The sequence below is a fragment of the Protopterus annectens genome, chromosome 2.part2 (genome assembly GCF_019279795.1).
Source record: "Protopterus annectens isolate FY-2018-M chromosome 2.part2, PAN1.0, whole genome shotgun sequence".
Classification (NCBI taxonomy): Eukaryota; Metazoa; Chordata; order Ceratodontiformes; family Protopteridae; genus Protopterus; species Protopterus annectens.
Genome location: NC_056730.1, coordinates 333631864 through 333642204, shown reverse-complemented (window position 1 = coordinate 333642204; position 10341 = coordinate 333631864). Strand labels below are relative to the sequence as shown.

Genomic DNA, 10341 nt, shown 5'->3' with positions numbered 1-10341 from the left:
CTCCCTGTGTTTGTATGGGTTTCCTCTGGATGCTCCGGTTTCCTCAAACATTCAAAAGACATGCAGTAGGTAGATTGGACACATTAAATTGGCCATAGGTGTATGAGTGCGAGTGCGTGGTATGGAAGAAAGTACAGTTGTGTACCTACCATAAATGTAGATGTTTGAGTGTATTCACTGTTGCAGTCATTACACTTGGGTTATCCTGCTGGAAGGCTACCCGCAGTCGGCAGGTTATCCTGCTGGCAGGCTACCCGCAGTCGACCTGAATTCCAAAGTCCTGGTCCGGCGTCGGTTGCTGTTGCCTCTTCTCTGACGTCAGTGCGCCAGGGGTATATAAGATGGCAGTCGACACCATTTTCTTCAGTTTTTCTTGCCCCAGATGTCAGGTGCCCCCAAAAGGGTAGGCTAAAAACTTTGCTTACAAAAAGCATACACAAAATAAACATTACCTTCATCTACAAGCAAATACACCACATAGGTTGTATAGAACAGAGAAGTACAGATAAGTCCCAGCAAAGAAAGGAGGATGGTGGGTGGGTAACCTGGACTGCAACAGTGAATACACTCGAACATCTACATTTATGGTAGGTACACAACTGTACTATGTTCATAGTGTTTCACTGTTGCAGTCATTACACTTGGGTTGAATCCCAAAGAAGAGGTTGGGTGGCTGGATCTAAATAGGATTAGGAGTGGCTATGAGGCCCTGCAAAACTGCAGTGGCAAAGCCTGCTCTGGATTTAGAATAGAGTAAAGAGGTAAGTGGTAGTGCTTGGTAAAGGTGTGCACTGAACTCCAAGTTGCAGCCTCCAATATTTCCTTGGTTGGTACTCCTCTGACAAAGGCTGCTGATGTGGCTGCTCCCCTGTAGAGAATGTGGCCTAACATTCTTAGGTACTGGTTTGCCATGCTTTGCATAGCAGAAGCGAATGCAGTGTCCTATCCATTTGGAAATGGTCTGCTTTGAAATAGCCTTTCCTTGTGATCTTGCAGCATATGCCACCAAAGGTTGCTCAGTCTTTCTGAAAGCTTTAGTTTTGTCCAGGTGGAAGCGTAGCTGTCTGTGAATGTCTAAAGAGTGCAGAAGTCTCTCCCCTTTATTCTGGGGATTTGGATAAAAAGTTGGCATATGAATGGTTTGGTTAAGAGCCACGCTGGAAACCACTTTTGGCACAAATGTTGGGTTTGTCCTTAGAGAAACCCTGTCCAGATGGAAAATGATAAAAGGTTCCACTGCCATCAATGCCTGCAACTCTGAGACTCTTCTTGCTGAAGTTATTGCTAGGAGCAGAGCAGTTTTCCATGATAAAAATTTTATCTCAGCTGTACTGGCTGGTTCAAAAGGAGGCACTGTGAGCTTTTCCAAGACAAAATTGAGGTCCCATGTAGGTAGCGGTGCTCTCCTTGGGGGTCTTATGTTTTTGGCCCTTCTGAGGTACTGTCTTAGCAGTGGATGTGAAAAAATAGGAGGTTCCGTATTGTAATGAGCTGAAATGGCAGAGGCATGGATCTTAATCGATGAGAAGGATAGGCCTTTGTCCAACATCTCAGTTAGGTATTGTAAAATCTGAGGAATATTTGAAACAAGCGGTTCAAGTCCTTGTGCCTGGTTCCAAGCACAAAATCTCTTCCATTTTTCTGCATAAGATTTTCTTGTGCTGGGCCTTCTGGCTTCCAAAATGACATCCATAACAGCTTTAGAGAGAGGTGTATTCTAAGTGTTTATATTATTCGCCATGCAGCCAGGTTTAAGGTTCTGAGTTGGCTGTGTAGGATCTGACTGTTTTGTTGGGTCAGAAGATGAGGAATTTGAGGTAAAGTCCAGGCTGGACCTTGAGATAAGTTCTTTAGGATTGGGTAGCAGTGGTGGCGTGGCCAGTCTGGGGCAATCAGAATCATTTTTGGCTTCTCTTGTCTGACCTTTAGGAGTACCATGGGGAGAAGAGGCAGTGGATGAAAGGCATAAACTGTCAGGGCTGTCCAGCTGAATGACAGAGCATCTACCTTCCAAGCTTGAGTGTGATAAGTCCTTGTGCAGAATCTCTGTAGTTGGCAGTTGTGAGGGGAGGCAAATAGATCTATGTCTGGCCATCCCCATTTCCTTGTTATCATGCTGAAGATTTGTGGATCTAGTTTCCACTCGTGAGGGTCCATGAGGCTTCTGCTTAGTTCGTCTGCCAGAGTATTTTTCCTTCCTGGCAGGAATTGTGCCTGTAGATGTACTTGGTAAGCCAATGCTGTTTTCCACTTGCCTGCAGAGGGGGTAGGAATGTGTGCCCCCTTGCTTGTTTATGTACCACATGACTGTAGTATTGTCCGTCTTTAGTAAAAGTTGTCCTGGCTGAAGTAGGTCCTTGAAGGTTGTCAGGGTATTCTGTACAGCTAGCATCTCTTTTTGATTGATATGAAGATGCATTTGGTCTGCGGGTCACTTGCCCTGAATACATTTTCCTGCCATGTGTGCCCTCCAGGCATAATCCGATGCATTTGTTGTTAGTGTCTGCCTGGCTCTGGGTAAAGTGAAAGGCTGTCCCTTGTTGTGGTGACAGGCCAGTGCCCACCATCGAAACTCTTGTTGCAGGCAGGGAATTAGAGAGATTATTGTCTCCAGGCTGTGGCAGTGTTAAGTCCAAACACTTTTTAGATACCATTGTAGCTTCCTCATATGCAGTCTTGCATATGGAATTAGCAGAATGCAGGATGCCATGAAGCCCAAAGCCTGCAGAATTTTTCTTGCCAGCAACTGGGTCTTTGTTGCCATCATTTGAAAGTAATGAGTCAGTTGCCTTTGTCTGGCATGGGATAAGCCATCTGGGCAGTTGTATTTAAGCTTGCACCCAGGAATATTATCTCTTGAGAGGGCACTAGTTTTGATTTCTTTTCGTTTACTGTGTACCCTAGGCAAACTAGTAATCTTTTTACAAATGCCAGATGTTGTAGTACAATGTCCTTGCTCTCTGCTTGAATTAGGCAGTCATCCAAGTAGGGATATATTTAAATTCCTTTTTGTCTGCAAAATGCAATTACTGGTGCCAGGCATTTTGTGAAGACCCTGGGCGCAGTAGATAAGCCAAAGGGCAGTGCAGAGAATTGGTAATGCATTGAGCCAGCTATGAATCTGAGGTATCTTCTGCAAGACTGTCTGATTGGGACATGTAGGTATGCCTCTTTGAGGTCCAAAGTAATGAGCCAAGCCTTCTTGCCCAGCATGGGTAGAAGCTGCTGCAGTGTCAACATTTTGAATTTTGGAACGTCCAGGAAAGTATTTAGAGTAGACAGGTCCAGTATTGGTCTCCAGGCCTTGTCATTTCTGGGTACCAAGAAAAGTCTTGAGTAAAATCCTTGCCCCTGCTCTTGCTGTGGTACTTTTTGAATTGCCCTCATGTCCATGAGAGCAGAAATTTGCTTTTGTGCCTCTGCCCATTGATTGTGTGGCAGGTCTGGCATACCTTTCACCCTTGGGAGGGTGTGGAAGTGGAATCTGTAGCCCTGTGAAATAATATTTAGTACCCATTTGTCCTGGGTGATCATGTGCCAATTTTGAGAGAAAAGTGCCAGTTTTCCCCCTAAGGGTGCTGCCAAAAGATAAGTGCGTGGCACTGGCAGTGGGAAGTCATTGAGACTGTTTCCTATATGGTTGTGATTTATCTTCTCCGCCTTTGGGGGCTGAAGCACCCCATTGCTTAGGTCTGTATGAGCCTTGGGGCTGAGATCTGCCTCTTGGTCATCTGTATCTGCCTCTTTGTGGTTTGTCTGACACTGGAAAGGACCAATTTTTAGAAGGCCAGTTCCTGCTAAATCTGGGTGGCTGAACCTGTAAGAAATCCTTTACTGTCTGCATTGATTTTGCTTTATCGTCCATTTTCTTTAACACCTCCTCTACCTTAACACCAAACAAAGTATCATGCTGTAATAGAGCATCCAATAATTTTGCTTTAACTAAACTCTGTTCTTTTAACCAAGCATGCCTTCGAATGACAGAACCTGTAACTGCAGCTCTGCAAGAAGCCTCTAATGAATCAAAACCACATTGCAAAGTATGCTTTCCCACTTGTTCAGCTGCATGCAATAAATCCTGGATTTCCTTGTTTTCAGGACATTCAGAGCTTGTAAGCATTTTCTGTTTTAGCAGTGACATTAGGTATTGTTGATATTTAAGCATGTGAAACTGGCAATTTAATTCCCTTACAGCTAAAGTAGCAGAGGTGTATACTTTTTCCCCCATCTGTCCAGTGCTCTAGAATCCCTATCAGAGGGAACAGGGTTTTTTGCAGTGGAAGCCTTGACCCCTTTGGGACCCTGAGAAACTGTTTCTGGATCAGCAGCAGGGTTTTTATAAAGAAATTTATGGGAGTCTGGAACCCTGTAGTACCTATCTGACTTAACTGGTGCAGGGGGTAAAGAATCAGGAGACAAACTGGATTCAGAAAACACATCATCAACAATATCTAGCACAGGGGGGGGGGTAGCAAGAGGCCTGTGCTGAGGCAATAAAAGAATGTCTCTGAGCTTTATTTATTTAATGGCTATATATATACATTTAATTATTTATTGATGTCTATTTATTAATAGAACTACGTATATAATTGTTTTAACAACATTAATTCAAAATTATGTATATATTAGGAATCAATGATATATATACTCTCTCAATACTGCCTGCAAAATCGTCTATTTATTTTCTATATTTTTTGGATATGTTACATATGCTGGTTTTTTGTAATAGCTTATAGTTCATTAGATTTAGATATTCAGACGGATAGGAATTGTAATATGAAAGAAATAATATGAATATGATTATATGTTGTTGTTCACACTGTTTATAGTGATTATTAATGAATGGATGAGATAAATATAATGATTGGGGACAAGTTACATTCACTATATTTTATTTCTGTTAGTTTTGCTGTACTGCTTTAAATGAATGGGCATTTTAAACAATATAATTGAATAATTGGATTAATTAACATATTTAGCAATTATAGTTTTTTGTATATATAGTGAATGGTTTCACTATGATGTTACACTCATCTGAAGAAGCGTGCAGTTGTGGGCATGCAAAAGCGCTCATATTTTGTTAATAAAAGTTCGTTTTATTCATCGTGGTGTTGACCTGCACTTTTGTATCGTATTAAATGTTTGTTGTGAATGGAGACAAACAGCTCTATTTGAGAAACTTCCTACAGTTGGAGCAGTTCATGGAAGACCTCTGGGTTCAGTTTTCATTTGCGAAGGTCTGTCCTGATCCAGGTAATCTTGTCTGCAATAATGTTTTGCTCTGCTGGAATGTAGGTAGCCCGAAGTGAAACAATGAGCTTTGTTGCTAGGTGCCAGGCTACCGTAGCTAGTCTAGAAAGGAGCATGATCTGGTTACCCCTTGCTTATCCTTGTATCACATCACTGTGCTGTCTGTGACTAATAGCAGAGGCCTTGAAGACCAAAGAAAGTTTAGTCATTTGAGGGCATTTATTACTACCATCAGATCTTACATATTTATGTGTTTTGGTCTGTGGTGCTTGTCCCACAGACGCTGAACTTTCACCCCCTTGAAAACAGCTCCTCAAGTAATGCTCTGCTTTAGAACTGGATTACGTTCCTGAAAGAATCCAGGCGAATGCTAGATGGAACAATTTGGTGGAATTAAAAACTAATCCTTTACTTAATGCTGATCTACTGGCACAGAACAATGCGGTAGAAACAGGTACTGTCAATTTATTGAATGACTTTAACCCGTTATACAGAGAACTTGAAAACAGCTTATACAAACAATTCAGGTTAATTTGGCAGCGCCGTCATTTGGAGGCATGCCTTCATTTTAAAGTGGTCCCCAGAGGAATGAGGGTCTTCTGCATGCCGTCATACGGCAACAGCCATCCTGAACTTCTTAAAAGCTGGCAAAAAATGAACTTAGAGCTTAGTTTCAATTATATTAAACTACTTATTGACTACGTTCTCCCTATAGAAAATGAACTGACGGGAAAGACAGATGTGCTTTACAAAGATTTAACCAAAAGATTTAAAGGGGAAATGTTTTCAGGTAAACTTGACAATCTTATTGGCCAAGTCAGTGCATATGGTGAGAGATTACAAGCAATAAAATTACGGAAGCTACAAAGGGACCAAAAAGACTTTGCCAATGGCCAGGTCTTTGTATGGTCTAGATTTAACCAAAGAGAAGGAATACAAAGAGCCGAAATGGCGAATGTGAATGATAGACAATTGATGAATGAAATATCAGACATTTCCCCTTTAACAATTGTAGCTACAGCCAGTGATCGCAACACGGAAACATCAGCGGACAGGCGTAGACCATTTCTTTCTGATGACAGCAGTACACCGCCTCCTAATCAAATGGCTTTAGCCTCTAACTTGGGGCTAGGAGCAAAGCCCAAGCTACAACAAACCAACATAGACTCTTTTTTACCGCTTCCGGTTCGGCAGAGGAGGGACACAAGAGGAAGATCAACGAGCCAGGGAAGAAGAAAAAGGAGACCATCGGAAGAGCCCTTGAACAAAAGGGGTCGGCAGAGAGACTGAATAATTTAGGTTTTAATATATCTGACCTCATATTAACTGAAACGGACTACAAATTATTAAATAAGGGACTAAGTTTTATACCAGCACAAATAGGGAACATATCCAATATATTAATTGAATTACGCATGTTTGTACGCAGTATTGCTTTGAAAATGTTTTTTAAATCAACTTCACAGAAAGATAATAATGCTAGCCACACACAGAATGCTTCTGAATGCTTTAAAAGAAAAAGTGCATTCACACCTGTATTGCATCCTTGTTTAGATTGTTTTTTAAAGGCATGTGAGAATGATCTATATAAACATTATTCTGAATATAGAAAAGGATCTTTGTCACTATTTCACAATGTGTCCAATGATGAAAGAGTTGCAATGAATACTTTAGCTAACAACTCAGAAATTGTAATAAGACCTGCGGATAAAGGGGGAGGGATGGTCATCATGAACTCAAAAGATTATGTAACATATATGGGATTACTACTACAGGATGATAACACTTATAAGAAAATAGATATTAAAGTGGTAGATAAGTTAATATGTGAGGTTCATCAAAACATTTATGACTTATTACTAACCAGACAAATTAGTTATGACTTTTATATGTTCTTATTTATTGAACATCCAACTATACCATATATTAAGGGACTACCCAAGATGCACAAAGGCATCATGCCACCACCATTACGTCCCATAGTAGTTGGACATCAATGGGTTACAGAAAATATTTCTATTTTTATTGAAAGGAAATTAAAACCGTTGGTTAGTGGAATTCCAACCATCCTAAAGGATTCTTATCAGCTACTTAATTTCAGTAATTTATCAAGAAAAATTTTGGATAAACATTTATTGGTTACTTTAGACGTTCAAAGTCTATTTACGGTGATACCTAATACCTATGGACTTGAAGCAGTAAGATTCTTATTGAATAGATTTTCTTCTTACAATAATCATGAACAGATCCTATTAAATGCTTTACTTGAAATAGTTCTTACGAACAATGTAATGATGTTCAACAACCAATTCTACATTCAACAGTGGGGGGTGGCCATGGGCACCCCCTGCGCGAATACTTATGCAAATTTAGCTGTTTATAAATGGGAAATTACTAATTTATTTACACATCCTGATTATTGCAAGGTGATTGCTTATTACAGATTTGTAGATGACATACTGCTAGTATGGGATGGAAGCCCAATGGAATTAAAAATGTTTATTAATGATTTAGAAAAAACAACAGACTTTTTAAGGTTTTCAATTGAATACTCCTATTCCAATATTAACTTTCTAGATTTAAACATTAGAAAAGATGGAAAAGGAAAATTAACATCATCCCTTTATAGGAAAAAATGTTGGAAAATACCTTATTACAACATGAGAGTATGCATCCTAGATTTATTTTCAATAATATTGTGAGAGGACAATATACTAGGTTATATAGGATATGCCAGAATGAGAATGAACGTAATGATGAATTTAATAAATTAGAACAATTATTTATAGATAGAGGGTACAATCCAGAAACAGTGGCTACCATAAAAGAGAATTATATTAATGAATCTAGACAAGTGCCAAAAATATTTTACAGACCTAAATTAGAAGGACAACAATATCAACAACAAGATCTTAAACAGGTGAGGTGCATAATTAGTTATACTAGTGATAACAAATATTTAACGAACATTATTAGTAAGCATTGGTCTATATTGATTACCAATGATGAAATTAAAAGAATAGTAGGTGAAAGACCCACCTTCACCTACAAAAATATGAAAAATTTAAAAAGGATATTATGCAATGAGAAACTAAATGACATAATGTATTATAGGACATATACGGGCACTTACCCTTGTGGAAAATGCAGTTCCTGTCAATGGATTTCAACAAATAAAGATTTTGTACATCCTGAACTACCATTTATATTTGAATTCAAATGCTCTGCTAATTGTGAAGACAATAATGTAATATATTTGGCCACATGTGAATGGTGCCCTGCCTTCTACATTGGTATGACGACAAGGAAATTAAAAGACAGGATACAAGAGCATCTATATGCCATAAAGAAAGCAGATTCCAAAAATGCCCTATCAAAACACATTATTGAATTTCCTACACATAAATTTGTTTTTAGGGTGATACAAAAAAGACCGATTAATAATAGAAGAGGGGATAATTTCAACAATTTAGAGAATCTAGAACTAGATTGGATTTTTAGATTTCGGGCACAACAATATCCTGGCCTAAATAGCTATATTAGTATTAGGTCATTTTTGAAAAAAAGGAAATATCATTAATTCTATGAATTTGATGAATAAATTGATACATATGATTAACTCCTAAGTAATATAGAATATGTAAATACTTAGGAATTTATCCATTTTTAGTTCTTCATAATAAGATATCACCCAATTAAATAGTTTATGTTTATGGAAAATCATAGAAACAATATGTAGTTAATAAAGGAAAATATTTATATAAACATATTTGACAATACAATAAAATAATATACTTATATATAAGTCTATATTTGGATACATATATCCATTTTCAAATAGCATAGCATCAATTTTTTGCATATTATTAACTATGTTTCTATATGTAGTTCTTTATATATAGTTTGTTATTTACATTATTATTACTTCTCACAATATGTTTCATACATTGATAAATATCTGAATAGATCATCAAATATTTGGAAAAACTATATAGCTATAAAAGCTCCTACATGTTTTTATGAATATTTATAAACACTTGCTACATGCATAAATATTATTTTATTTTATTTATTTTAAATTGTTTATATATATATATATATATATATATATATATATATATATATATATATATATATATATATATTTATTACATTTATATATACATGGATGTGAAATATTTTTATATTTATACGTATAGTCACATTTCATTGATATATCAGTGACTATATAATTATATTAATCTTCTAATCAGTAAAATTTAACCCTTATATTTATATGATGTTATATATTATATATATATATATATATTTATATATATATATATATATATATATATATATATATTAGCAATCAATGTATTTAATACATTTGATTGATGAATTTGATATACATCTAAATATAAGTATTTGTTAATATGTGCTTTAAGATGTGTTTTTAAAGAATTTTTTAAAGAATTTTTATAACAAATAATTATTGAACTATTTATTTAATGGCTATATATATACATTTAATTATTTATTGATGTCTATTTATTAATAGAACTACGTATATAATTGTTTTAACAACATTAATTCAAAATTATGTATATATTAGGAATCAATGATATATATACTCTCTCAATACTGCCTGCAAAATCGTCTATTTATTTTCTATATTTTTTGGATATGTTACATATGCTGGTTTTTTGTAATAGCTTATAGTTCATTAGATTTAGATATTCAGACGGATAGGAATTGTAATATGAAAGAAATAATATGAATATGATTATATGTTGTTGTTCACACTGTTTATAGTGATTATTAATGAATGGATGAGATAAATATAATGATTGGGGACAAGTTACATTCACTATATTTTATTTCTGTTAGTTTTGCTGTACTGCTTTAAATGAATGGGCATTTTAAACAATATAATTGAATAATTGGATTAATTAACATATTTAGCAATTATAGTTTTTTGTATATATAGTGAATGGTTTCACTATGATGTTACACTCATCTGAAGAAGCGTGCAGTTGTGGGCATGCAAAAGCTCATATTTTGTTAATAAAAGTTCGCTTTTATTCATCGTGGTGTTGACCTGCACTTTTG

At 36.5% G+C, this 10341-nt stretch overlaps 1 protein-coding gene across 2 annotated transcripts in view; it reads right to left on the bottom strand.

Moving 5' to 3' along the window:
- Window positions 1–10341, bottom strand: part of GTF2H2C (GTF2H2 family member C) — a 736228-nt gene that overhangs the window by 184001 nt on the left and 541886 nt on the right. The window lies entirely within an intron of this gene.